The sequence below is a fragment of the Stegostoma tigrinum genome, chromosome 7 (genome assembly GCF_030684315.1).
Source record: "Stegostoma tigrinum isolate sSteTig4 chromosome 7, sSteTig4.hap1, whole genome shotgun sequence".
NCBI lineage: Eukaryota > Metazoa > Chordata > Chondrichthyes > Orectolobiformes > Stegostomatidae > Stegostoma > Stegostoma tigrinum.
This window is the reverse complement of record NC_081360.1, coordinates 82,642,857-82,670,343: the sequence shown is the minus strand read 5'-3', so window position 1 is coordinate 82,670,343 and position 27,487 is coordinate 82,642,857. Positions and strand designations below refer to the sequence as shown.

Genomic DNA, 27,487 nt, shown 5'->3' with positions numbered 1-27,487 from the left:
CTGCCAGCATCAGCTTTAAAACGAAATCTGTTCTTCAAAAACTTTTATGTCGTTGAGTTATTCCCATGCTGTTATGCAGGGAATTCTAAAATTTGTGTCAATAACATCGAAAGCAATTGCTGATGCTGAGGATGCATATGTCTCGAACAGAATAGTTTCTGGCTTGGCATTGATTGTGCTCTCTTGCACCAGTTTTGACAGGGGTTTTGGAAGTGCAGTACTGCTGTCTTGTGATGGTGTGGAAAAGAATGTGTTTCTGTAGTGAATCCTTCAAATAATAATATGAATGACTATTAATTGCTTTCAGGGCAGATAAGGATGAGCAACAAATATTGACCTTGTCAGAATTGCCTGGACATTTTTATTCAACTTGTTCAGGCATGTCATGCCACACTTCCAGGGCAGGTAGATTTTGAACATAGGCCTCCTTTCTCAGAAGCAAGGATACTACTATTACTTCACAAAAGTCTGTCAGAGATACCTACGTCTCATGAAGGAATGAATAACACACTCAATAAGGAAAACTGTCTTGCTATATTCTGACCACAGAAGGCAGAACAAAATCAATCCAGCCAATTACAACTCCATCAGCCTTCTCTTAATTGTCAGCAAAGCGATCAACACTGCTATCAGTGGAGCTGGTAATGTGTGTATAACTCAATCTACAAGAAAGGTGAACCACTATTGAATGGCAGAGCAGGCTTGAAGGACCAAACGACCTATTCCTCCTCCTATTTCTTAAGCCTCCTCATCGGTCAGAGACACACCTAACGCAAATAGGAATAGTTGCTTTTGTTGGAGTCAATCATCTTAGCTCCATTATGTCACTTATAGGAACTTCTCATGTCCTATAAGTGACACAATCGAGCTTCTCAGTTCTTATATTTTCTAATAAATCTGTTCAGGAATATTTTTACAACACTGCTATCAAGTGGCATTACACAGCAATAACCTCCTCACTAATGCTGATTTTTTTTTGTTCCAACAGTGTTACTCAACTCCTGAACTCATTTCTGTTTTGGTCCAAATGTGAACAATAAGGTTGAATTTTATAGCTGAGGTGAAAATGGACTGCCCTTAGCATCAAGGTAACATTTAATTGAGTGCAGCATCAAGGATTCCTAGCAAAATTTAAAATCAAAAGAAAACATTAGGAAACCAAAATATAGTTTATCAATGTTTGCAGATGACACTAAGATGATTGGTAAAGTGAAATATATAGAGGACATTGAAAATCTGCAGAGGGATACAGATAGGTTTAAGCGAATGGTCAAGGTTGTGACAGATGGAGTACAATGTTGGTAAATGTGAAGTCATCCATTTCAATAGGAATGAAAGCAAAATGGATTATTATTTAAATGGTGAAAAATTGCATCATGATGCTGTGCAGAGGAACCTGATTGTCTTTGTGCATGAATCACAAGAAGTTGATATACAGGTGCTGCAGGTAAATAAGGAGGCAAATGGAATATTGTATTTCATTGTTGGTAGGATGGAGTTTAAAAATAAGGAGGTTATGCTGCAGCTGCTGGTGATGCCACACCTGAGGCACTGTGTAGAGGTTTGGACTCCTTACTTAAGAAAGGTTGTGCTGGCATTGGAGGGGGTGTAGAGGAGGTTCACAAAGTTGATTCCAGAGTTGACAAGGTTGGCTTATGATGAGAAATTGAGTAGACTGGTTCTGTACTCATTCAAATTTAGAAGAATGAGAGAAACACATAAAATTCTGAAGGGAATAAATAAGGTAGAAGCAGAGAAGTTGTTTCCACTAGCGGGTGAAACTAGAACTAGGGAACATAGTCTCATAATAAGGGGGAGCAGATTTAGGACTGAGCTAAGGAGGAACTTCTCCCAAAGAGTTGTGAATCTGTGGAATTCCCAACCCAGTGATGCAGTTGAGGCTACCTTGTTGACTGTTCTAAAAGCAAAGCTAGGTAGATTTTTGAAAATAAAGGAATTAAGGATTATAGGCAGGAAAGTGGAGCTAAGTCAATGGAAAAGATCAGCCATGATCTTATTGAATGGTGGTTGGCTCAAAGGCCCAGATGGCCTACTCCTGCTCCTATTTCTTATATTCTTACACCTTTTCATTGGTCAAAGTCACACCTAACTGAAAGAGAAATGATTGCTTTTGTTGGAATCAATCATCTTAACTCCAGGATGTCACTTGCAGGAACGCCTCAGTGTGGATATTTTCTAAACAACCTGTTCAGGGATATTTATATAAACCTCTGGAGCAGGTGGGACTTGAACATGGGCCTCCTGTCTCAGAGGTAGGGACATTGCAACTGCACCATAGGTGCCCATGCAGAAGACTGGATGTTTCTGCTACTTGTGTCAAAACGTTGTTTGTTTAGTCCTGGATGGTTAAAGGTACTAACAGGCAATTGTGTCTGCCTTGGACTGAGTGCTAACAATCTTGCCTCTAAAGCAAACTGGTTCACAACCCATTCCAGTGCTTGCCTCCATAATGTAGACTAATGCTAAAGTATAGAGATGAGGGAGCCTAGCAAAAATGGGAGTATACTTCTTACATGAGAGCGTAAAGCTATCCTTTTAGATTATTCCATGATTTGATTCAAAGAAGAAAATTCAATATCCAAGTGTCCTAAACAATATTACCTAAAGCAGATGAAATAGTTTCTCACTGGACTTCATAGGATCTATTCATGGTTAAATTTGTTGTTATGTTTATCCACAAAATAACAGCAGCTATTCATTAAGAATAATGAATTGACTGTAAAGCATTGAGACCATGAGAAGATCTTGCGCTGTATCGACCAACATAAATTCTTTCTCTCTTTCAGATGGAATGCTTAGAATCCAAGAATAAAAAGTCCAGGAAGTGATATTGAATTTGCACAAGACATTGGTTCAGCTATTGTTGGAATATCATGTGAAAGGTTGTCTGATTATCCAAATATTTTCTAAGCAACTTGCTCGGAGATGTTATTGCATACTTCAGGAGCAGATGTGATTTAAACCCAGCCTTTCTGGCCCATAGGTAGAGACATTGCCACTTCACCATAAGAAATCTGAAGGGCAACTTTTTCACACAGAGGGTGGTGCATGTGTGGATCAAGCTGCCAGTGGAAGTAGTGGAGGTGGGTACAATTACAATATTTAAGAGGCATCTAGATGGATACATGAATAGGAAGGGTTCAGAGGAATACATGCCAAATGCTTTCAAATGGGACTAGGTCAGTTTAGGATGTCTGGTTGAAATGGGCTAGTTGGACTTAAGGATCAGTTTCCATGGTGTATAACTTTATGACTCTATAACTCTATAAACATTTATCGGTTATCAATTGTATTCAAAAGCACTGAGAATTTTTGAAGCGTAGAGATTTCGTAGAATATTATCGATAAGAAGTTACTGCTAATGAAGAAACGTTCAAGAAACATTGGCTTCCACTACAACAAGGAAGCTTGGGAATCAATTAGACACATCCACTTATATGAAAGTTTTTAGAAAGGAATTTAGTGAAAACAAATATGTTTTCATGGCCTGCACTATCACCAAAAAAAAAATGAAAGGAGCTGTATATGTTTGGCAGGTTGCCTGTTCATTGGGCCAAGATTCTCTGTATGTTTTGAGAGATGGGCCTTATTCATATCACTAAGAGGCTACAGCTGGATATTGAGTGACTCTGACCAGGAAATTTGCTTTAGCTGTCTGAATATTAAGAAACTTGCTAGCCAGCCTTTGAACCAATAGTTAGGGGAGTCAGGCTCAGAGTATGGATGGAGTAGATGGGAAGGTTTAAAGTGGCAAAGGTCTGGGCTGAATATGGGGAGCCTTGAGGAGGAAACAGAAATAGAACTTACTAAGAATATTCTTTTTGTTCAGACTGTCGGTCAGTACTATTTGGAATTTGGATGGTGTACACTCTAACTAATAGGATCCCATTGTTTTAAACGATGCCAGTTTTCATTTTCATTAGGCTTACCTAATGAGTCAGTACTGTTCTGGCCTTCTAACAGTCTGTTGTTGGGAGCAATGTCATAACTGCAGCTATGGTGATTATGGAACATCTCAGGAGGATGGAAATCATTCGGATGGGAATAGTGAGCTGAATTAATCAGATAACTGTTATGTCAAGTTTTCCTAATGACTGGTTTGTTGGACAAGAGGGTATACCCTTTCTCTCTCTCTACACCTGAGGAAGGAGATAAGCTATGAAAGCTTGTTATTTCAAATAAACCTGACAGACTATAACCTGGTTTTGTGTGATTTTGACCTTGACCACCCCAGCCCAACACCGGCATCTCTACATTCAATTCATACAAGAGGCAGTGTGATGCTCTTGATGATGATATCTTTCTCCCTGGACATGTTATCCAATACTGCCACACAGTTCAGAACCCATGTCACTTAGACTCCTATAAAATTCCACCCTCTATCTTTCCTCATTCTGTTAGGAGCACTGCTTATCTTCTTGTCAATCATTTAATTTCCTGACAAATGAATTATAGAATTACCTCAATAAACTCCATTACCTTCATACATTAAATGCACAAACATTACATATTGTACCATTGACATTATAGAGTGGAAATGTCCTTCATCTATACCTAGAAATGGTATCTTTTTGCTGTTGTCAGAGATAATGGGAACTGCAGATGCTGGAGAATCTGAGACAACAAAGAGTGGAACTGGATGAACACAGCAGGCCAAGTACCATCTTAGGAGCACAAAAGCAGATGTTTCGGGTCTAGACCCTTCATCAGAAAAGGGGGATGGGGAAAGGGTTCTGAGATAAATAGGGAGAGAGGGGAAGGCAGATTGAAGATGGATAAAGGAGAAGATAGGTGGAGAGGAGAGTATGGGGAGGGGGAGGTAGGGAGGGGATCGGTCAGTCTGGGGAGGATGGACGGGTCAAGGGGGCGGAATGAGGCTAGTAGGTAGAAAATGAAGGTGCAGCTTGAGGTGGGAGGAACGGATAGGTGAGGGGAAGAACAGGGTAGGCAGGCAGGGAGGAGCTGGGCTGGTTTTGGGATGCAGTGGGTGGGGGTGGTGGCGGGGAGATTTTGAAGCTGGTGAATCCACATTGATAACATTGGGCTGCAGGGTTCCCAAGCGGTATGTGAGTTGCTGTCCCTGCAACCTATGGGTGGCATCATTATGGTACCGCAGGAGGCCCAGGATGGACATGTCGTAATAGAGTGCACTGTTACTACTGCGATTAGCATTTCCTAGCTGGCAACTAGTGAAGTTGAAATGGGTACCTATGTACTGAATGTTGTACTTTGTCATGTCATCTAACTGTCTCATCTGGAACCTATGCAATAATGCAACCAAGTCAAAATTTTGGGAATAAATATTAAAAAAAACCTTTTTAAAACCCCGGTCAAATGCTGTGGCTGCACCCTGGCACATAGAAGCCCTAACTCCCTGCACACAATATGAGTTGCAAATAATTTCTAACAATAAAGATAACAAAAAGGCTTATTTTGCAGTTGACTGGGATAACAAGTTGTATGTACAAAAACAGCCTTGATATCCTGAATACGCGCATATTTAAAGAAGGCTATTGGCAGAAACGTATTTAAAATATCTTAAAATATCCCATTGATATATTATGATCAATTAACTCCACTTATTACAGGCTAATGACCAATTGATGTTCATCCCAGCCTGGACAGATCCTCAACAGGAACCTGACTAGATAGATCACAAAACAGTTTTGTCACCGAACTGATCTTTTACACAAACATAAACACATAATGCAACAGGCTTTGTTTTAAAAGTAAAGCAAAAGTTTAGTAATGAAAATGAACAGAAGCAATAATTTATTCCCTTATGATAGAGATTTAAAGATTTTGAAACACACAGTAGAAATAACTTAAATCCCTCTTTATAGATTAAACAGAAAGAACAGAGCAAATGCACTCTGGTACAGTGTACAGATGTTATTGTACTTTTGAGAACATCCAGTGCTGTATATCCAGCAAGACCTAGTCTAGCTATTTTCCAAGTGAAAGAAACTGTTCTCCTTCATAATACTTTGGTAGACTGGTAGTATTTAAAATTTCAATCTATCTGCTAGAATCAGAGGCAATGTTTTCTCAAGCACCATTGTTGTGTTCCTATCTTAGCTTCCTTCCAGTCCTGACACAACTTCAATTCATTTCCTTCCTTACAAAACTTCAAAATCTTAACCACTTATTTACCATCTACTTTATACTAACATTCTATCTGTAGTTAATACTATAATTTTACACTAAGATAAAATCCAACCATTGATCCAAGTATGTCCTTGCCTTGTTTGTCCTGTGCAAGTACATAACCTTAAACTTAACCACATTGAATTACATTCGCCATTGATCAGCCCATCTGACTGGCCCATCTTTATCCTTCTGTACTTTGAAGCTATCCTCTTCACTATTCACTACTTCAACAATTTTTGTACCTTTTGCAAATTATTGGTCAAGCCTCATACTTTAAAGTCTATATTGTTCAGACATACAACAAATAGCAAGCGCCCCGACACTGATTCCTTGCGGGATTTCACTGGACACAGGCTTCCCGTCACAACAACATCACAAAAGCGGCACTATCTGCTTCCATCTACTCAGCTAATTCTGGATCTAATTAGGCAAATTTCCTCAGATCACGTAGGCGCTTGCCCTCATTATCCATCTTCCATGCGGAAGGGATGTGAGAAAAATATTTATCATTCAGAGGGTGCTGAAAATTTGGAACTCACTGCATGTAAGGGTGGTAGAGGCAGGAAACCTCACAACATTTCAAAAGTACTTAGATGTGCACTTGAGATATCTGGGCAACACGTCTATGGGTGGAGTTGCTGGAAATTGGAACTAGAGTAGTTGGGCAGTGCTTTTGACCATTGCAAATTCAACAAGCTGAAGGACCTTTCTTTTATATTGTAGACTCCTATGGCTTGAGGATTCCTTTTCTTAAGAATGCTGCTTAGCAAATTTCATTCCATCAAAAATAGTAGGAATTGTTTTTGAAAGCTAATTGTGAATTCCACGCACTTAGACAAACTATTATCACAACAACAGTTGTTGTTATAACAAAGTGTGGAGCTGGATGAACACAGCAGGCCAAGCAGCATCTTAAGAGCACAAAAGTTGACGTTTCGGGCCTAGAAGGGTCTAGGCCCGAAACATCAGCTTTTGTGTTCCTAAGATGCTGCTTGGCCTGCTGGGTTCATCCAGCTCCACACTTTGTTATCTCGGATTCGCCAGCCTCTGCAGCTCCCATTATCTCTGATAACAGTTGTTGTTATGTAATGTTATGCACTTGTGCAGGGCAAACAAGCAGTTCTGAGGAAGGGTCACTGAACCTAAAACGTCAGCTCAGTTTTGTCCTTCACAGATGCTGTGAGACCTGCTGACCTTTTCCAGAAACTATGTTTTTGTTCCTGATTTACAACATGCACAGTTCTTTCGGTTTTTTATTCAGACAAACCATTGTATTCAACTTAGAATGCCAAGATCTCAAACTTGCAGTAAATGATATTAAGACATATAAATATAAGCTTCATCACAAACAATATACTTCTGATAAAGCTACAACTATACTGGCAGATCGTCACAAGGACTGCAACAGCTGAGAAGAGGATCTACCATCAACTCTGCACAACATCAAGGTTGGCCAGTGTCATCCACCTCTAAAAGGTATTCCAACTTTTTGTTAAAACTGAAGGAATTGCTGCTCTGTATTATACTTAAATACAGTTACTTATGACGCTAACGTAATGGAGACATTCTTTTTGCCTGAAATAGCAAACAAAATGCAGTCTGTGATTTTACATACACAGTATTTGCCTAATAGCTGTGAGCTACAAGCTACAAAAAGAATCGAGCGAGATCATATGCTTGATGATTCTCCTTGTAGAAAGCCGCAATTACTCAGAGGAAATAATATAGATAAGATTGAGTAGCCAATGAAAACAAACGTGTGGATTGCAATTCATAATTAACCAGCACCCATTGCATTTGATGCAGTTGGTATGCAAATATTGTACTTTCTATACATTGAAATTGTTGGAGGGTAGTCCAGTGTTTAGCACATTCTTCAGCACAGATCTCAGCATGTGGCACAATTTTATGCAGGATTAGCACTACTTAAAGTTGGGCTGCATTGCTTCAAGCCAGCTAGGACAGAAAGTGATCGAGGTGTTCAGTGTTGTTGGGGGAAATTTTGGGGTAACAAAGTTTAAAGGTCATTGGGGATGAGAATTTGATGGCACTCACTGGCCATCTTCTAAAACCAAGTGCAGTTCCCTGATAATGCAGATTAGGGCAGATTGAAGGGCAGATTCCACAACTGTCAGCCTGTTTGCACCAGTTAGCTAAGCCATCTTTTCCTTGTCTGGCTTGGAGCTGAAAGAATTGCATCTTATGTGGTACTAGGCTCTTAAGTGGTCACCGATTGAATAAAGAAGTATTAATGAGGAATGATTTCAGAACTGGAACTGAGAAACAACAAAGGGCAGTAGATCTTGATTGGAATTATTTATAGGCCACCAAATAGTAGTGTTGATGAGGGGCAAAGTATAAAACAGGAGATAATAGAAGCTTGTTGCAGCTTGGAAGTTTGAAAATGTCACTCAATATTTAAGAAAGGGGTGAGAAGGGAACAGGAAACTAGAGATCAAGCGCTCATGGAAAAGACCAGCATGGAGCGTCTGCAGGCCCGTGTCTAAAGGACTGTAATTCTTTAGTTTTTTTCTAAGAGGGGCTGAAATGTTTAACTTCTGATTCATTTCTTTATTTTTCTATTTGAGACTTAAAATTTTGTATCTAGGTACGTATGTACCTAAGATGGTGCCAGGAATGGTGACTTTGTAAACTTTTCACTGTACTCCTGTATTCCCGTACTTGAATACATTTGACAATAAACTTCACTCTTATTCAAATTCTACAGACCTGTCAGCCTGACATCAATAATAGGGAAAGCGCTAGAATCATGAAGGATATAATCAATGGACATATGGGTAAAAATAATTTGATTGGTCATAGTTTATATAGATTTGCGATTAGAAAATATGTTTAAAAACATGTTAGAGTATTTCTGAAAATATTACTAATAAAATTGATAAAGGGAAGTTGGTGGGCGCAGTATACTTGCATTTTCAGAAGTATTTTTACATGATTCACCGGAGGAGTTTGGTTAGCAAAATTAAAACGTGTGATAGGAGTAAACTACTGGCATGAATTTTGTATTAGCTAACAAACAAAACACAAGAATAGGAATAAATGGGTCATTGCTATGTTGGTACACATTGGTAAGGTACCCAAATGATTAACATGTGCTACAGCTGTTTGCAATATGTTACAAAAATTTGGATGTGGGAATCAAATATAACATTGCCAACTTTACAGGCAATGCAAAGTTAACAGGGAATGTGCATTGTGAGGAAGATGTAAACTATTTACAAGAGGATTCGGATGGGCTTTGTGAGTGGGCAAGTACTTAGAATATGATGTGGGAAGATGCAAGGTTATCCACTTTGGGAGGGAAGAACACATGTACAGACTTTTTCTTAAATAGTGAGAACCTGAAATTTTTATGCAAAGGGACCCAGCTGCCCCTGTCATTAAGTCACTGAAGGTTTACATAGAAATGTGGCAAGCTATTAAGAGGGCTAATCATAAATTAGTCTGCGTTACAAATCGATTTGAACTTTATGTATTGTGTAGGAACTTGATTACAGTACACCTGGAGTATTGTGTGAATTTTTGGTCTCCTTATCTCAGGAAAAAGTATTACCATAGAGGGAGTGAAATGAAGGCTCAGTAGGCTTGTTCCGGAGATGGAAGAACTATCTAATGAAGATATATTTGGTCATCCGGGCCTGTGTTTTCGACATAAAAAACAACAGAGCTGCTGATATTGTAAATCAGAAAGAAAAACAGAAGTTACTGGAAAAGCTCAGCATCTGTGAAGAAAAAAATAACATTTTGGGTCTGGTGACCCTTCCTCAGTTCTGCTCCAGAGAACCATTATTCTCTTGTAGCAGATGTGGCCCTTGGGTCGTGCAAGAGTTATTTAAAGCGAGCATCAATATTATGTCAGTTGCTGAAAGGTAAGTTTTAAGTTAGTTCAGCAACAACTGGCTCTTTGTTCATTGTCATTTTCTAACTGTTAAACATGATGGTGAAGTGAAAACAATTATATAATAATTGCCACAGTTGGCGTTTATTAGTCACTTAAAATTGTGAACATCCTCATTTTTGAGGAAGGGTCACTGGACTCAAACCGTTATTTTTTTTCACAGATGCTGCCAGACCTGCTGAACTTTTTTTAACTTCTGCTTTTGTTCCTGTATTTTCTACAGTTGTGAAGAATGAGATGTCAAATCATAGAAATTTTTATTAGGATAGATATGATAGATAGATAGAATAATTTTTAAAATTCACTCAGGGGATGCAGACATTGCTGGCTGGGCATATTCAATTAAGATTAATTGAAGTTTAAAATTAAGAGGGACGTTACTTAGGATTGAGATAATGAGTTTTTTTTTACTCGGGGGTTGTGAAGCTGTGAAAATTTGAATATATTTGAGGCAAAGGTTGGTAGATTTCTAATTTACAATTGTGTACAGGGTTATGGGGGTGGTGTGAATAATAGCATTGAAGTGCTGAACCAGCTTTGAATGTTTTAAATGGTAGAACAGGCTGTGATGATCCTGTAGTTTTAAGAGGTGTGTTCTTTTTTACCTTTTTTTAATGAAGAAAGGTTGAGACAGAGACATCAAACAGTCTGCTTTAAAGTCAATAAAGTAAAGAGCTTGTGAGGCCTTGAACTTTTTTCAAGTTGGAACAATAGAAGCAGCCTGAATGGATGGGGTCAAGCTCCTACATAATTAGGATTTTGACTTTTGGCTTTCTGCATTTTCTGGGGTCTTGAAGGTGGATGTGGGAGATCTTATTCCTCTCTCTGTCGCAGCTAAAATCTGTGGTCCTCTTCCTGCTGCTTGAAATGCATGTGAGACAATCTGTTTTATTGAATTTACTTTTGCCAAGGATGTGTTTATGAAATGTTACACTATTCGAACAATTACTTTGTAGTAGTTAATATATATAAGCACTTCAATAGAGTTACAGTTATGCCAATCCATTTCTTTCATTTCTATTTAGTCTGTATTTTAATAATAATATATGAAAAAAATGTATTTTGTTTCATGTCTGGTAGCTTGGTCAATTGAATTGCATCGAGAACACGATGTCTTAGATTTGTCTTTAAAAGAAGAAAAAGTTAGGGTTCAAGCTATCTTCTTAATATATTTTGGGGGTAGTTTTTTTCTGGTCCATAATTAAACTCAATGGGCTGAATGCCCTACTCTTGTTCTTATGTTGCTAACTGACAGCAGGGCTAGTTTCTGGAGTAAATGGCAGAAACATAAACAACCCGTTATCTAAATACAGAAGAAAACAATAACAGGAAACAAAATGGAGCCTTATTGGGACTTGAAATAGCTCTTAAATTCTTGAATTCAGAGTTGAAAATGGAAACCTGTAAAAATTAATCATCCTCAACCATAGATGCAACCAAGATATTATTCAGATGCAGAATACATAGGATATTTCTTGTTGGTGAGCAATTTGCTCCCTGAAAGAAACCAGGCAGCACTTTACATTATGGAACATACTACTGCTAAAAACTAGAATAAGAGCAGCAATGAAATGGATTTGAAAGTGCCATAGAAAGTCAATCCTTTCCCTCAAAATAATGTGATGCGAAACATCATTATAACATAAAGTGAATGTAAAATTTTAGGTGACTAATAAAACCCCAACTGTGGTATTTATTATTTTAATTGTTTTCACTTCAACGCAATGTTTAACAATTAGAAAATGACTGAACGAAGTGTCAGTTGTTGCTGAACTAACTTAAAAGTTACCTTTCAGCAACTGACATAATATTGATGCTTGCTTTAAATAATCCTTGCACGACCCAAGGGCTACATCTGCCACAAGAGAATAATGGTTCTCCGGAGCAGCTCATGCATAAATTCACTTAATGCTTCGCCTGTCCTTCAGGTACAGTCACTTGTCATAACATAGCAAGAGGAGATTTAACTCTTTGAGAACTGGATTGGCTCTTCAGCTTCACATCTCAGCATGCTAAAAGGAGTGAAGCTGCTAAAACATCAGTTATAACGATTTATTCAGCCTGTCATAAAACTAGGAAGATATAATTAGGTATTGCAGACTGTCTGTTGGGCATACTAAGTTATGTATTTCATAAAAACACATATGAAAGATCCATTAATCACTGAAGAATCAGTAATGAAATATGTTTGAATTTCTTGATGTCCAGGTGTACAAATAAACATTTTAGACACGTTTCTTTACATCAGTTTATTCCCATTACTTTTGGCTCATATTAAGTTGTAAACATTATTGTTTGTAATGTTACAAATGTGATAAACAGGTGCTTCTATAAATTTTATCTATTTGTTATTGCAATTTGGATGAGAAATGCATCTCCCAGGCGATAACAGAAGAATGCTCAAGTGTGATTGGCCTTGTTATTCAGCAGAAATTTAGGCAACATTAAGAAGTGATGAATAAAAATTCAGTATTAAAGAGATGTGGATGCTGAGATGAATGTGCGGAGTAAGAAGACAGGACAAAACCCAGATCCAGGACGTTAGGAGGCCAATGAGTTCTGTGAAGGCAAAGAACAAAGGAGCCAAAAATAAAATAAAATGGTATAGTCATCTGTCGTGGAGGGATAGAGAAATTGTGGTGAGGTGAGTGATGGAGCTTGCACTATCTGAAAAAAGGAGAAGGGGAAGATCTGACATCAGAAAGAAATGCATGATAGCAAGAGACTTAAACTCAGCAGGATTAGAAGAGGAATTGAAAACTGACAGCAAAAGATGGAGAAGTATGATCAACCAATATTGTAACAATCTCAAATAAAATATGAGAAGCTGAAAGAAGAAAATATATTTGGCAGTAACAGAGGAAAACTGCTTGAGGGAATATATTTCTGTAATATTTAACACACTCTTGAAGGCCTCAATTGAACTTGCTTCCAACTCACTTCTCACTCAAACCTGCAGGAAGAATAAGATTCCGAAAACCTTTGTTTTCAAACAAACCTGTTGGACTATAACCTGGTGTCATGTGATTTCTGACTAAACACACTTCAGGCAGTTCATTCTATACCTTCATTACTTGACGTGTGAGAAGGATTTTTCTCACTTCACCTTCAAGTCTTTTGCAGTTCACTTTGAATTTTTGTTCTTGTTCCCTTTTTCTAAGCCAACAGCTTTGCCATATCTATTCTGCTTTTGAATGATTTTGAAAACCTCTTTCAGAATTTTTCTCTGCAAGGACAACAGACCCAACTTAGAATTATAAAGTCATAGTTATACAGTATGGAAACAGGCCCTTTGGCCCATCTTGTGTATTCTGACCAACACTCACCAAAATGTACTAAGCCTATTTACCCGCACTTGGTCCTGAACCCGGAGTGTCCTTGCATGTTGAGTGCTCATTCCAATGCTTCTTCAATTTGCAAGTGTAATTGCCTCTCCCACTGCCTCAGGCAGCATATTCCATATTTCTTGTACCAAAAAACAACTCCTCTGAACCACTTACTCCTTAAACCTATACCCTCTGGTCTTGGACACATCTGCTATGAGGAAAAGATTTTCATTATCTACTCTGAACATGCCTTTCATCATTTCATATACCTCAGTCAGATACCGCCTCAGCCTCCTTTGCTCCACAGCAAACAGACCCAGCCTATCCAGTTTCTCCTCATAACTTTGCCTTATCCTGCCCCATGTATTTTCTACCTACCGGGCTCTCCTTGCACTTCTTCTATTTCTGATTGGACCTTGCTCTCAATTTGACATCATTCCCCTTTTCACTTCTTTTTTCTTCCTTGCTCTAAATTCGCCTACTAAATTACTATTGTCAGTACTCTATGTATTTTGTGAACCCTGATCTTCTTTTTACTGGGAGCAAATTGCCACAGATGCTGAAATCAATGCTGAAAACAATAAATGCTGGGGATCATAGCGGATCAGACAGCATCCATGGAGAGAGAAAGAGGGACCTTTACTATTCTCTCTTCATTTCCTAACACCTGCCAAGTTACTTTAAAGCCTTCCAAACACCACTTGCTGAACACCCTGCTGTATCAGCCTTGTTAAGGTGCCATCCTCCCCAGTGCCCCAGGATCCCTCCTGTGCATAAAAACTAAAGTGCAAAGATATAGGGATAAATCAGGAGCTTGACTTCAGGGTCATAATAATCGTTTAACAAGCCGGTGCTGGCACAATGGGCCAAATCACTTCATTCTGTACCATAACTCTATGGCAGTAAGGTGGCACAGTGATTAGCACTGCTGCTTCACAGCACCTGGTTCAACTCGAGACTTCGGTGACTGTTGGAGCTTGCACTTTCTCCCTGTGTCTGTGTGGTTTTTCTCCAGGTGCTCCAGTTTCTTCCCACAGTTCAAAGATGTGTAGGTCAGGTGTGCAAGCCATGGTAAAAACTCTATGTGGGGTTAGAGGAAGGGAATAGGTCTGATTGTTGGTGCAACGAGAGAGGCTGAAAAGGCTCACTTTCTGCACTGTAGGGGTTCTATGATTTAAAGGCTTTTGTGGCTCTATGATATCCATCAGCTGCTGAGAATCTCAAAGTTTCATTTGTTTTATATCAGCAAATAATGAGAACAAAGGTTATTTTATGCTTTTGCATTCAATGTTAAAATGGTCCTTGTGGTTTCATGATAATTTGTAGAAGACTTTGAGATTGAAATGGCAACAGATAGAGTCAAAGAGTTACACAACACAGGAACAAACCCTTTGGCCCAACTTGTCTATGCTGAACAGCTATCATTTACCAGCATATGTACAGTACGGAGTCAGACACTTTGGACGTACATGCCCATGCTGACCATATCACTTCAATTAATCTAGTCCCATTTTCCAGCATTTGACGCATATCCCTCCAAACCTTTCCTATTCATGTACCTATTCATATACCTTCTAAAAGTTGTAATTGTACCAGCCTCCACCACTTCCTCTGGCAGCTCATTCCATGTACATATTGCCCTCTAAGTGAAAAAGTTGCCCCTTAGGTCCCTTTTATATCTTTCCCCTCTCACCTTAAACCTACAGCCTCTAGTTTTGGACTTCCCTACCCTGGGAAAAAGTCCTTGGCTATTCACCCTATCCATGTCCCTCATGATTTTACAAACTTCTATAAGGCCACCCCTCAGCTTCCGAAACTCCAGGCAAAATAGCCCCAGTTTATTTAGCTTTTCGCTATAGTTCAAACCTTCCAACTCTGGCAATATTCTTGTAAATCTTTTCTGAACCCTTTCTAGTTTCATACCACCCTTCCTATAGCAGGGAGACCAGGGCTGCACACAGTATTCCAATAATGGCCTTACCAATGACCTGTAGAGCTGTAGCATGACACCCAACTTCTGTACTCAATGCACTGCCCAATAAAGGTAAGTATACCAAATGTCTTCTTCACTGTCCTCTCTACCTGTGACTCGACTTTCAAGGAACTATGAACCTGAACTCCAAAGTCTCTTTGTTCAGCAACACTCCCCAGGACCTTGCCATTAAGTGTATAAGTCCTGTCCCAATTTGCCTTTCCAAAATGCAGCACCTCACATTTGTCTAAATTAAACTCAGTCACTCCTCAGCCCATTGGCCCACCTGATCAAGATCCTGTTGTACTCTGAGGTAACCTTCTTTGCAGTCACTGCACCTCCAATTTTGGTGTCATCTGCAAACTTACTAAGCATACTTCCTATGTTCCCATCCAAATCATTTATATAAACAACATAAAGCAGTGGGCCTAACACTGCACCAGGCAATTCGAGTTTCAAATTTCCAGCAGACACAGTTCTTTATATTTACTTTAATGTATAATTCACTGCCACATTTTTTCCATATGCCCATATTAAAGATACTCTGCTTCATGTATTTTGAAATCTTTGAAAACACTTTGTAAATAAAAGTTGATCAATTGTGTTTTATCTTCATGATTTTTGCTTCATAAACTCTTGTTTTATTGCTAAATTCACATCTATACATCTGTGCTTGTTTTTCAGTGAAAGAACAATTCTAATAACTGAGGCAAAATAAAATATGATCTCAAAATCAGATTTTAGTCTAGGATCTTGTCCTGAGATAAGATCAGCTGGAATCATATCAAGTGGGGGGAGGGTGACCTGTGATTTTTGATTATATCGGATTTAAGATAGATCATTATCCTCAAAAAGAAAAACCTTGTTAAACTTGAAAGGGTACAGAAAAGATTTACAAGGATGTTGCCAGTGTTGGAGGTTTTAGATGGGAGAGGCAGAATAGGCTCAGGTTACTTTCCCTGGAGAGTCAGAAACTTGGGGTTGACCTAATAAAAGTTTACAAAATCATGACGAGCATGAGATAAGGTGAACAGGCAATGTCATTTTCCTGAGGTGGGATGTCCAAAACTAGAAGGCATAGGTTTAAGGTGGAGGGTAAAGATATAAAAGGGACCTGAGGAGCAACATTTTCACGCAGAGGGTGGTGTATGTATGGAATGAGCTGCCAGAGGAAATTGTAGAGGCTGGTACAATTACAATATTTAAAAGGTATCTGGATGGGTACATGAGTAGGAAGGGGTTAGAGGGATATGGGCCAAATGCCGGCAAATAGGACTAGATTAATTTAAGGCATCTGGTTAGCTTGGGAAAGTTCTTCCAAAGGGTTTGTTTTCGTACTGCACAACTCTATAACTCTATGATTCTTGCTTTGGTAACAGCTGTATGATAGTTTTGGCCATAAAGAACCTGTGATGTGGTGAAATTTATTGCATGGGGTGCTGAGATAGTTTTGAATGTTGCCAAAAGTTTCCTGGAAGTGGAACATAAAGCAATGGATTATATTAAGTCTTTGATAAAGTTAAACTGAGAGAGCAGATAATGTGAAATAGAAATAATAAAAAAGAAGATCTTATAAAGGTGAGATGAACCAAATGATTTAGAATTAGAAGAAAGTAAACCTGAAATTGGGATGTCACTACTGGAATTAGCTAAGGCACAGTTAACGAGAGAAAGAGAAATCAAAATTATTAGAGGGTACAGAAAACTGAAGGAAATGCAGTTAAGAAAGCTTGAAATGACAATTGAGGAATTAAACAAGCAAAGGCAAATGGAAATAAAAGGCCTTAATCTCCAAAGAGGTAGGAAATTAAAGAACAAGAGTTGACAAAAGAAAGTCTTCGAATAAAGAAGGAAGAAAGAGATACTACAGTCCTGAGGAAGGGTCACTGGACCTGAAACATTAACTCTGTTTACTCCTTCATCGATGCTGCCAGACCTGCTGAGCTTTTCCAGCAGTTTTTGCTCCTGATTTGCAGCATCCACAGTTCTTTTGGTTTTTACAAAGAAATACTAGGTTGGATGATGATTCTACTTCCAAACAGGGATTTGATTTAACTAAGCCTATATGCTTAGTGCCTAAATTTAATCACAATAGGGTTGAAATGTATTTTAGCAAATTTGAGAAGGTGGTTAGTGAGCTGAAATGGCCAAAAGAGGTTTAGAGTTTAGTATTACAGGGTGTTTTAACGACTGTAGCTAACACTGCGTTTCCAGTTAATCAGAAGAACATTCTGCAGTCTGCAGAATGGTCCAGACCCGAAACTTCAGCTTTCTTGCTCCTCTGATGCTGCCTGGCCTGCTGTGTTCATTCAGCCCTTGTTACCTGCAGAATATGAGCTTGACAAAGATGACGTACTCAATGCTTATGAGCTGGTGCCTGAACTATGGTCGTTGAAATTTAAGACTTAAGAAAAAATATTGTTGAATTTGCAAGGAAGAAATAAATGCTCTGGTATCAGTCATTTAGATTGTAATCCAGAGAAAGTATTTGAGAATGTAACGGAAATTATGGCCACAGAAGAATTCAGAAATAACCTTCCTGCTAATACGAAAATCTTGCTGAAATGTACGTCAAGTATTCAAAAACAGAGAAACAGCATTCTGACAGATACCTATGAATGCAGATGGAGATATTGTCACATGGAAACCCACAAAGAAATGGGTGGAAATGAAGATTTGTGGATAAAACTAGTTTTAGAAACTAAGCAGAAGGATGCCAAATTCATAAAAGTGAAAGACTTTAATCAAAAAGAAATGCAACAAAATTAACATGCTTTCATTGTTATGCATTTGGACATACTCAAGCCAATTGCTGAAAATTCAGTGGGAGACTGTTGCAGTAGTAGGAATATCTAAGGAATCTGCTGAAAAGGAAGCTCTTGAAAGGAATTAGATAATAATACTATAGCATGGGTACAAACAGTACATGTATTGTTTGAATGTACTGAGAAGAAAGTAGTGGTTCAGAGCAATTAGGAAAATATTTTTTAAAAAATATTCTGAAAATTACTATTATGGCCATCAATTAGCCAAGATCCAGCAGCACATAGCTAGCAGTATTGAAGTCAGACCTGGTTGTCTGTGCATCACTGATAACATGAAAGTCCAGGCCAGCAAAGAACGCTCAAAGAGCTGCATGGAAAAAAAAATCTGGCATCATTTATGCAAATAGTGCAGTTCCCAGGATGGTCACCCAAAGCCGTAAAAAGTACTACAATTTAACTTAGTCTACCCAGGTAAACTCATGGAAACCCGACAGTGTGGAAGCAGGCCATTCAGCCCATTGAGTTCACACCGACCTGCCAACGACCATCCCACTAGACCCACCCCCTACCCTATTCCTGCACTTCCCACTCCATACAACAATGGGCAATTTAGCATGATCACTCCACCTAATCTGCACATGGTTGGGCTGTGGGAGGAAATGCACATGGGGAGAACGTGCAAACTCTACATAGACAGTTGCCCAAGAGTTTAATCAAACCTTGGTGCCTGGTGCTGTGAGGCAGCAGTGCTGGCTACTGAACTACGGTGCCAGTCCACTTACGTGCCACTGTGTTGTTTCCACAAGGGAAATAGGACTCAACCATTACCAGCTGAATTTGGCTTCCTGTTAAATGACCGGTTAGAAGCTGCCGTGGCCAGACCAAAGGACTTCTTCACACTCCTCCGAGAATCATTCGGAGAACAGTTCAATAACCCATCACTGCTCACTTTTGCCCTTATTCCACAGATCTTATAAGAAACGAGATTGAATGTCTGAAAGCAGATTTTAATAAAAGGATCAAAGAGGTTCTCTTCAATTCCCTGTTAAGTGCTTATTATGTAGCATTTTTGCCTCTTTGTTTTGTAAAGCGTACGCAGTACTATGATATACAGTGAGCTTGTGAGCATCTCATAATGGTTTGGGTTAATGATGTAATGATGATGAGCCACTCATTGTGATCTACTCCATAAATCAGCCGCTCATCTGGGGAAATGGCAGAAAATGGAACATGGTTCTTACAGTAATATGCCATAGCACATATGGTTTGAAACCACAATTTGGCCACAAGGTGTGCTGGTAAGATACAATCTCTATAAAGCTATAGGACCTTATAATGTATCAATGCCTTCTGATATTTCACATGTCAGATTTTATTTTTTGTTCCATAAGCCATTACAGATATTCAATCTCCTCATCTGAATAGAAGGCAGTGTAATGATATTTAAACTATATTCTCTGTTTTGGTCAGAAAAATAGAACTTTTCTTGGCTCTACATCTTATACTCATTTTAAGCAAAAAAAAAAGCATCAATGAAGATTTTTTGCAACACCTAAAATTCTGTTGTGTGTTAAATGTGACAAAGAGGTAGTAAAAATAAATTGCCTTGGAAATGCCCCCGACCTCATCCAACTCTCACGGTAGTGTTAAATGCTGAATGGTCAATGTTATTTTGTGATTTTCTGAGGCATCGTATATGCAGTTGCCTGGAAATCCCTCCAACAACGGGACCAGTGTAATCTGTAATCTAGGATTTTACCTCAATGGCATTTCTCTCAAGACAAGAAAAGAATTGCTTAATTTTCATTTCACTTATTCCTTCAAATGAAACTTGTGAGCGTTGCCCAGGAACATTCATTCACTGGTGCTGGAACAGCCTGCATCAAGGAGCCAACAGAGTTGGAAGAGAGTGTGCAGTGTCTACTTGGCATTCAGAATCCCACTGTGATTAGTACTGCTTGTTAGGAAGACAGATTCCATATTGGCTTTCACTGTAAGGGCATTTGAGCGCTGGAGCAAGGATGTGCAGCTCCAACTGTACAAGGCCTTTGTGAGATCGCACCTAGGGTAATACGTGTAGTTTTGGTCACCTTACCTAAGAACAGATATTTGTACCACACAAGGAATCTAGTTAAGTTTACCAGATGGATTCCTAGGATGGTAAAACTGGCGTATGAGGAGAAATTGGGTTGGCACGGCTTGTATCTATTAGAGTTCAAATGAATAAGAGAAAACTTACCATAGAGAGTTCTGAAACAGGAAGACAGAACATGATCCCCTTGAAATGTAATCAGGGAATGCTGAAGAAATTCAGCAGATCTGGCAGTAATTGTGAAGAAAGAAATAGAGCTAAGATTTCAAGTCCAAAATGACAAAAAGTTTCAACAGCATTTTCTGCTTTTATTTCAGATTTCTGCCATCTACAGCATTTGTTTCTAGTTGAAGTACAATCTGGCTGTGCTGGTGTGTGCATGTGCAGAGGGGTGTTCCAGAATGAAGGGTCATGGACTCAGGATGGGTAGTATACCATTTAAGACTGAGATGAGGAGAAATTTCTTCACTCAGATGGTAGCGGACCTGTGAAATTTTCTACTACATCAGCCAATGGAAGACAATTCACTGAATGTATTTAGGCAAAAAAACAGATGGATTTCTATAGGCTAAAGTTGACAAGGAATTTGGAGAAAGAAAGCAGGTGAGTAGCATTGAGATAAAGCATCAATAAAGATCATGTTGGATGGCAGGTAGGCTCAAAGGGCTGATTGGCTGACACTTGCTCCTACTTTCTTTCTTTTTGCATTCTAAAAAGAATTCCAGCCAAATACATATATTTAGGAATGTTTCTATGACATGGTTGAAGCTGCAATGTCTTGAGAAACTTGTATTTCCTATGTAAGAGATGCAAGCCCAGGTTTTGCAATTAGGCCAGCATACGTCTGACATGTACATTGGATATTTTGCAGAAACACGCATTTGTGACATTTTAAAGATTTCACCTTGGTTATTTATGACCTCTCAATATTTAAAGGGCTTAAAATTAAAAGAATGTAACAATGCAATAGTTGGCTTGATCCCACAAGGAAACGATAGAGATTAGAATGAAGGCTAGGTGGATCTCATTGACTATGAGATCTTTAATTTGGCTGTTAGCCACGGCCAATCAGGGAGTTCATCATCCAATCACTATTGGATGATACAAATGCAAGTGGACCGCCTTTATTGAATCTTCTCATATGTAGTCATAGAGGAGCTTGGACAATCCCCGTTCTAAGGGGTAGACTTTGAAAAGACGTTTAAAAATGTTGTTTAAATGGTCTGAAATATTAGTTAGTCAGCATGAAAAGTGAATATGTCAGAAATTTTGAAACATTTTAAGTCAATTATCATTCTTTCTGCCTTAAAACATTTTTAGCTCTTCCAGAGATCGTGTTAGCCTTTGCAAGGCAGAATGGTCCATGAGTATTCGTAATGTATCACCCTTAATGGTCTATTCCAAATGCATCTTGACAAAAATAAAATTGAAATGCAAGTTTCAGAGATGTGTAAATAAATCTAAAGCATTTAGTAAAAAAGGTGTTGAATTACTGAGGTGGAACTATAATCTAATGTTCTGTTTCACTTTGAATGGGTTGTTACAGAATCCTTTTGAATTAGATGCTCTCACCTGAAGGCATGTTTACAGTTTGTTTCCATACCATTGAAGCTTCTATGGTCACCATGAACTCACTCTTCTCGACTGGACAACACAGACACAGGGATCATAAGAGGTGAGGCTAGCAGCACTCCAGATTGCTCGTGAAGAGGGGTCTCAGGAGCTATATGTGTGGAAATTGTGCTTCACCGTGGGTGCAAGTGAATGTCCCTGTGACACGTTGAATGAAGATCTGGTGCTGAACTTGAGACGCCACATTTCCTTATTGATGGTAATAAAAGGCACACACATCATTGTTTCTTCGTCGCTTGTGGTTCATTTCAGTCTTGGTCTGGTGATAATTTCAGCAGTTTACCATCTACTCCCAGGTCCTTTATTCGCCAGGTGAGTGAAACAATCATCAATAAGGATTTGGAATTCATTAATTTTGACGTGCCCCCTTTGAGGATGAAGGAGAGAGCTCCTGCTTGCGAAGGAGTTGCTGTCTTGACTACGGCTATTGGTGCAACAGTTCTTTGAAGGCACCACTACAGAGTGGTGAGATAACGCGATGTGAAGATGGATGAACACAGCAGACACTACAGGATGGTCTTTCATTTATCAAGAGGAAGATGTTACATTCTTTGGACTTGTGATTGTATATGGCATAGACATGAAGATTCTAAATATGAATGCACATAGCCAAGGAAGTGCTGTACGCTCCTAAATCACAGACAAATCTAAAGGAGGAGACATCATTGTCCACATTATTGTCAGTGGCAAGTATGCCACCCTCAGAATACTGCAGTCCCTCCTCAATTTTAAGTAAAACATCGTATTGCAGTGATGTACTTGCCTATGTCTCATCCATTAGTCTTTCTGGTCTTTCAGAATTGGAAGTAATGGAGGCACTTTCAGATGAATTCTCTGGGGAATCTGTCAAAGGACAAAAATGGACTACATTCACTACTTGTCAGAAAGCCCAATATAAACGGTGCAAGCGCTACCCAACTTATCAACTCACCTCTGATGCCCATGCTTACGTTTGCTTCAGTGGCTGATGTGCACGCTGACCCAGTTCCCTTTGCACATCAACGTTTTGCAATCCATCACCGTTTCATGACTATTCATGATGATAATACTGCTTTTCCTACTACTTCAAACTTATCCAAATTACATTACGTCTGCCACGCATTGATCCATTCACTCAACTTGTCCAGATCACATTGAAGCATCTTTGATTACTTCTCACCACTCAAAAGTCTTCTTAGCTCTGTGTTGTAAGCAAAATTCAAAATTTTGCAATAAACTTTTTCATCCAAATTGCTGATATATTTTGGGCCCTCACCTGAGGCATCCTGAGACTGTGCCTTTTGTTCTACCCCCCACCTCTCAGCCAGCTGGAACATCAAATGGAAGCAAAATGCTGCATGTACTAGTTTCTATGCTGCATTCTGAAGATCACCCATTTGTTCGTACTATTTATTTCTTGCCTGCTAACCAATTTTTAATCAATACCAATACATTACTTCAATCTCGTGTGCACACTTGTCTCTTACGTAGGAATTGATCAAAAGCTTTCTAAAAATTCAAATAAACCACATTCACTGTTGTTCAACAGTGGCATCTTCAAAAAAAAAACTTGAGTAGGCTGATCAAACATGATTTCCCTTTCATGAACTCAAGTTGAATTTCCCTAATCTTACTGGTATTATCAAAGTGCCCCGTCAATGCGTCCCTTACACTGAATTCCAGTACTTTATCTACAACTGATATTAGACATATCAGTCTTTAATCCCCTATTTACTTGGTCCCTCCTTTTTTTTAAATAGTAGGACTACATTTGCCCTTGGAATTTTGACTGGTATTTTTATTAGTAGTTATCTGTGTAATTCTAAAGAAGATTACTATCAACTGAATCTGTTCTGATGTTAATTGAAAATTCCTATCCATAATCACTATTCCACTGTGTTGCTTATCTCTTAGATATTTCTATTTGTAATATTTCTATCAATTTATCTTATAGTGTAGATAGGGAGAAGCTGTTCCAACTCAGAGATGGAACAGGAGCGAGAGGGCACATATTGAAAGTGATGTTCAAAGGAAGCAAGGACGATGTGTCAAAAACCTTTATGTCACAGTGAGTAGTAAGGGTGTGGAATGCACTGCCTTGAAAACTGGTGGAGGTATATTCAGTTGATGTTTTCTAGAGACCATTGAATGATTATTTAGATAGAAATAGTGTGCAAGGACATAAGGAAAAAGCAGGAGATTAGCACTAGGTAATGATGCTTGTTTGAAGAGCTGGTTCAGGCATGATGGACCCAATTACCTCCTTCAATGCCATAACAATTCTGTGAGCCTGATTCTGTTTACTACATACAGTATGTCCAATCCACTACCTATTAGCATATTGATCTGAAAAAAAACCACCTGGGAATAGTATCAATAAACTGTGCAGAACCATTTATAAGTTACATTCCTGTACAGTGTTAATTCATTTGTAAATTAGAAGAAATATTTAAACGTTTTTAATGGGTGCCTATTTTTGTCAAATGCATCTAAAGTAAAACTTAATTCTAAGCTTCTACTCAAAGGCCTGCAAAACCATGCACTCAGATAAAATTCCAATGGTGGTCATTTCTGTCTGAGGGCAGAGCCAGTCATGTGGGAAAGGCTGGTTTTTTAATGAATAGTTTTCTTTGGAATGTAAAAGATCATGGAAACTTGTTTTGCCCTAGATGCAACTTGCAAAGTAATTTCTCACTGGTTTGGTTATTTGCTGAACAAATTGATGCAAGTGAACAGAAACGCTGTTTCAATATCTGAAAGTCCGGCACCGTCTTCAGCATTTTCCTCCCATAAATATTTATTAAATCAAAAAGCAGGACTCGTTGTGATGTTTTATATCAATGGACATGGATAAGAACTCTAAAGTAATATTTTGAAATGTTTACAACATTTTCTACCCTTTCTGGTTATTGAATTTTCTGTTTTGAATCATTAAGATTGCAATCTAATCCCTTGTTCATCAATTGATGACTACAAGTAGACAATGTATAATCACTATATAGAAGCAAAAAGGTGGAGATTTGGTTGCAATAGATTCAAGAATTGGATGGCTCACCTAAGTAACAGGGAAGATGATGACATCCTATCATGCGTGTAGTGGCAACTGACTTTCTACACAAATGAATGTTGATCCACTGACTTCATCAGCAATACCCTTGGGTAATTACATTAGGGGACAGTACAATAATAGGATGTGATGGGAATCTTGGCTACTAATGGACATCAAAATAGCCTTGATCAACCTCATTTTTCATTCTTTATTTCTTTATTAATCTTTTGGTGGAGACTGCTTCCTCGATCACATCATTGTCAATAAAACTGGAATGAAGCAGGTCCTGTGTCGGTTATTCCAATTTCTCTAGGGTTCCTAAAGCAGTCACTAGTCCCCTCATTATTGAATGCAAGGACATAATGCCTGCCTCATGATGTTATTCCACATAACATAAAAATGCCATGCCATAATGTCAAGTCAGATTTTTCCTAGTCATATTTTGGATTCAGGACATTGTCCCTAAAATTAACCTGTTTGAGCTTTACTGAGTTCCGATTTCTACCACAGATACTCAATTTCTACAAGTACAACATAAATAAACTACCAAAATACTCTCTACTTTCTTTAAACTATTTCAATAGTTTTATTTTTCCCTTCCATTGCCATTACAATCTGATTTCATAAAAGCAGTAAAAATATTCATTTTGTGAAACTTTTGCTGATGTTTACTCAGTTTCAATTGTAAGTCAACAATAAATTAAACTATCTTTGGAACAGATTAAAGAAATAATCTCATCAAAAAATGTATCCAAAAACCACCTTGGCTGTCAAACAATTAGATCTTTTGAAATCAAATTATATTTCTTGTTTTTAAACTTTAGATTTGTGGCTAACAAAGATAAAGCACTGAATTTGAAATATGGCTATATAGATGCTTAATATATCAACCAGCTTGTAGATTATCATATTAAATAAACCATTCACCATACAGGGACCCACCTAAGATAATCTTAGAATACATTTTCACTTTATAATCAATAGTATGTGATGTGGTTTCTTAGGCCAAACACTACTACCTATTATATTTTCTGAGTGCCTCCCTACATGTAACATATACTCCAAAGACTGGTTCTTGTTGGCACAGATATCTCCAAATTTACTAAGTGATAATGGGAACTGCAGATGCTGGAGAATCCAAGATAATGAAATGTGAGGCTGGATGAACACAGCAGGCCCAGCAGCATCTCCTGAGATGCTGCTGGGCCTGCTGTGTTCATCCAGCCTCACATTTCATTATCCAAATTTACTAATATTGCTAACTATTTATACCTTCACAAGATTTTAGACATTCACATAGTTTGGTTTCAATGTTTGTTGTTGTTAAGGTCACATTACATGACTGTAACACGACAAGCAGTTGGCTGCATTGCCCTGTACTGAGAGAATTACAGGATGAGGTGTGAACATTTTTACAGGAAAGTCACATGTCATGATTTCATCTAACTACCTTAAAGGTACATTGCTTTCCAGACAGCTATGTAATAGTACAACATCAACGCATTTTCTCTTTGAAACACTTTCCAAACAGGGACTGCAGTGCCAGATAAGTAGGATGCAAGGTTTTTTAGACTGCCAAGTAAATAGAGATTTGAGTGCTAAGTGTTAGGGTAAGAGGCGAGTAGAATGCAGAGTGGGTAGATGGTAGGCTACCAAAGTGGTGATGACAGGTAAGTAACGTGCCAAGTTAGTCAGGGTTGAATGCCAGGCGTTAGTTTATCAGCTGGGTAGGCTGCTGAGTAGTATGCTATCTGTCACTGTGAATCAATGTGCATCATTTCTTGTAGGTCTGAGATTGTCACATGGTATAATACATTCACTATCAGAGTTATCATCCAGTTTGCTGGTGTAACTCATTGCCAGTAATTTGAATAAGTTGCCATTTTCTTCACAGGACTTGACCAGTGCTTATTACAAAGTCATATGGCTCTGGCTGGATGCGACTGGGTAATGTCTTTTCATAAACCCATGTGTTCGTTTGAAATCTTACAGTTAAAGCTGATTCAAAATTGGGATAACTGACTACATGCTTCATGATCATGCTCGTGTATTATTTTCTCCCTTCTTTCCAACAATACACATGATCTTGAGTTGGGAGCTTAGACTGTGGAAGGAAAGACCTATTCAGTTCTGTCTTTCAAACAAGAAGCTTTTACTAACAGTAAGCCGTTGTCTTGAGGAGTAGCACTTAGATTAAACATAGCTATCAGAAGGTTTTGACAAGTGTATAGGATGTGCCGAAGGGCTAAAAGTTAATGATGATATTCAACAGCTGCGTGAGAAAATAGATTGTACAGGATGGGAAAATAGGCTAGGCAGGTTTAGAATAATACTTAACGAGCTGCATGACCTTGAATGAGTCCTGTAAACATTCCCATACGTGCCACAGATGGCATAATTTAAAAGAACTTGTTTTCTGTATCACCCAGCAGTTTCAACTACTGTATCTGTTGTTTTCTGTACTGGCTGTTTGTGATACTGTATAAGAGAGAGAGAGTTTCATTCCAAGCTGCTGCAACTATTGGATTTCACTTTGGCTTGGAATTGTGAACAGTGCCAGGGATGAACCCAAGCCTCCAGAG

The 27,487-nt window shown here is 38.6% G+C and overlaps 1 long non-coding RNA gene and 1 pseudogene across 1 annotated transcript in view; both read left to right on the top strand.

Annotated features, from left to right (window-relative positions):
• The window catches only part of LOC132209851 (uncharacterized), a 162,380-nt gene that overhangs the window by 30,597 nt on the left and 104,296 nt on the right, over nucleotides 1-27,487 (top strand). The window lies entirely within an intron of this gene.
• LOC125454029 (transmembrane protein 39A-like) lies at nucleotides 17,019-19,631 on the top strand (annotated as a pseudogene).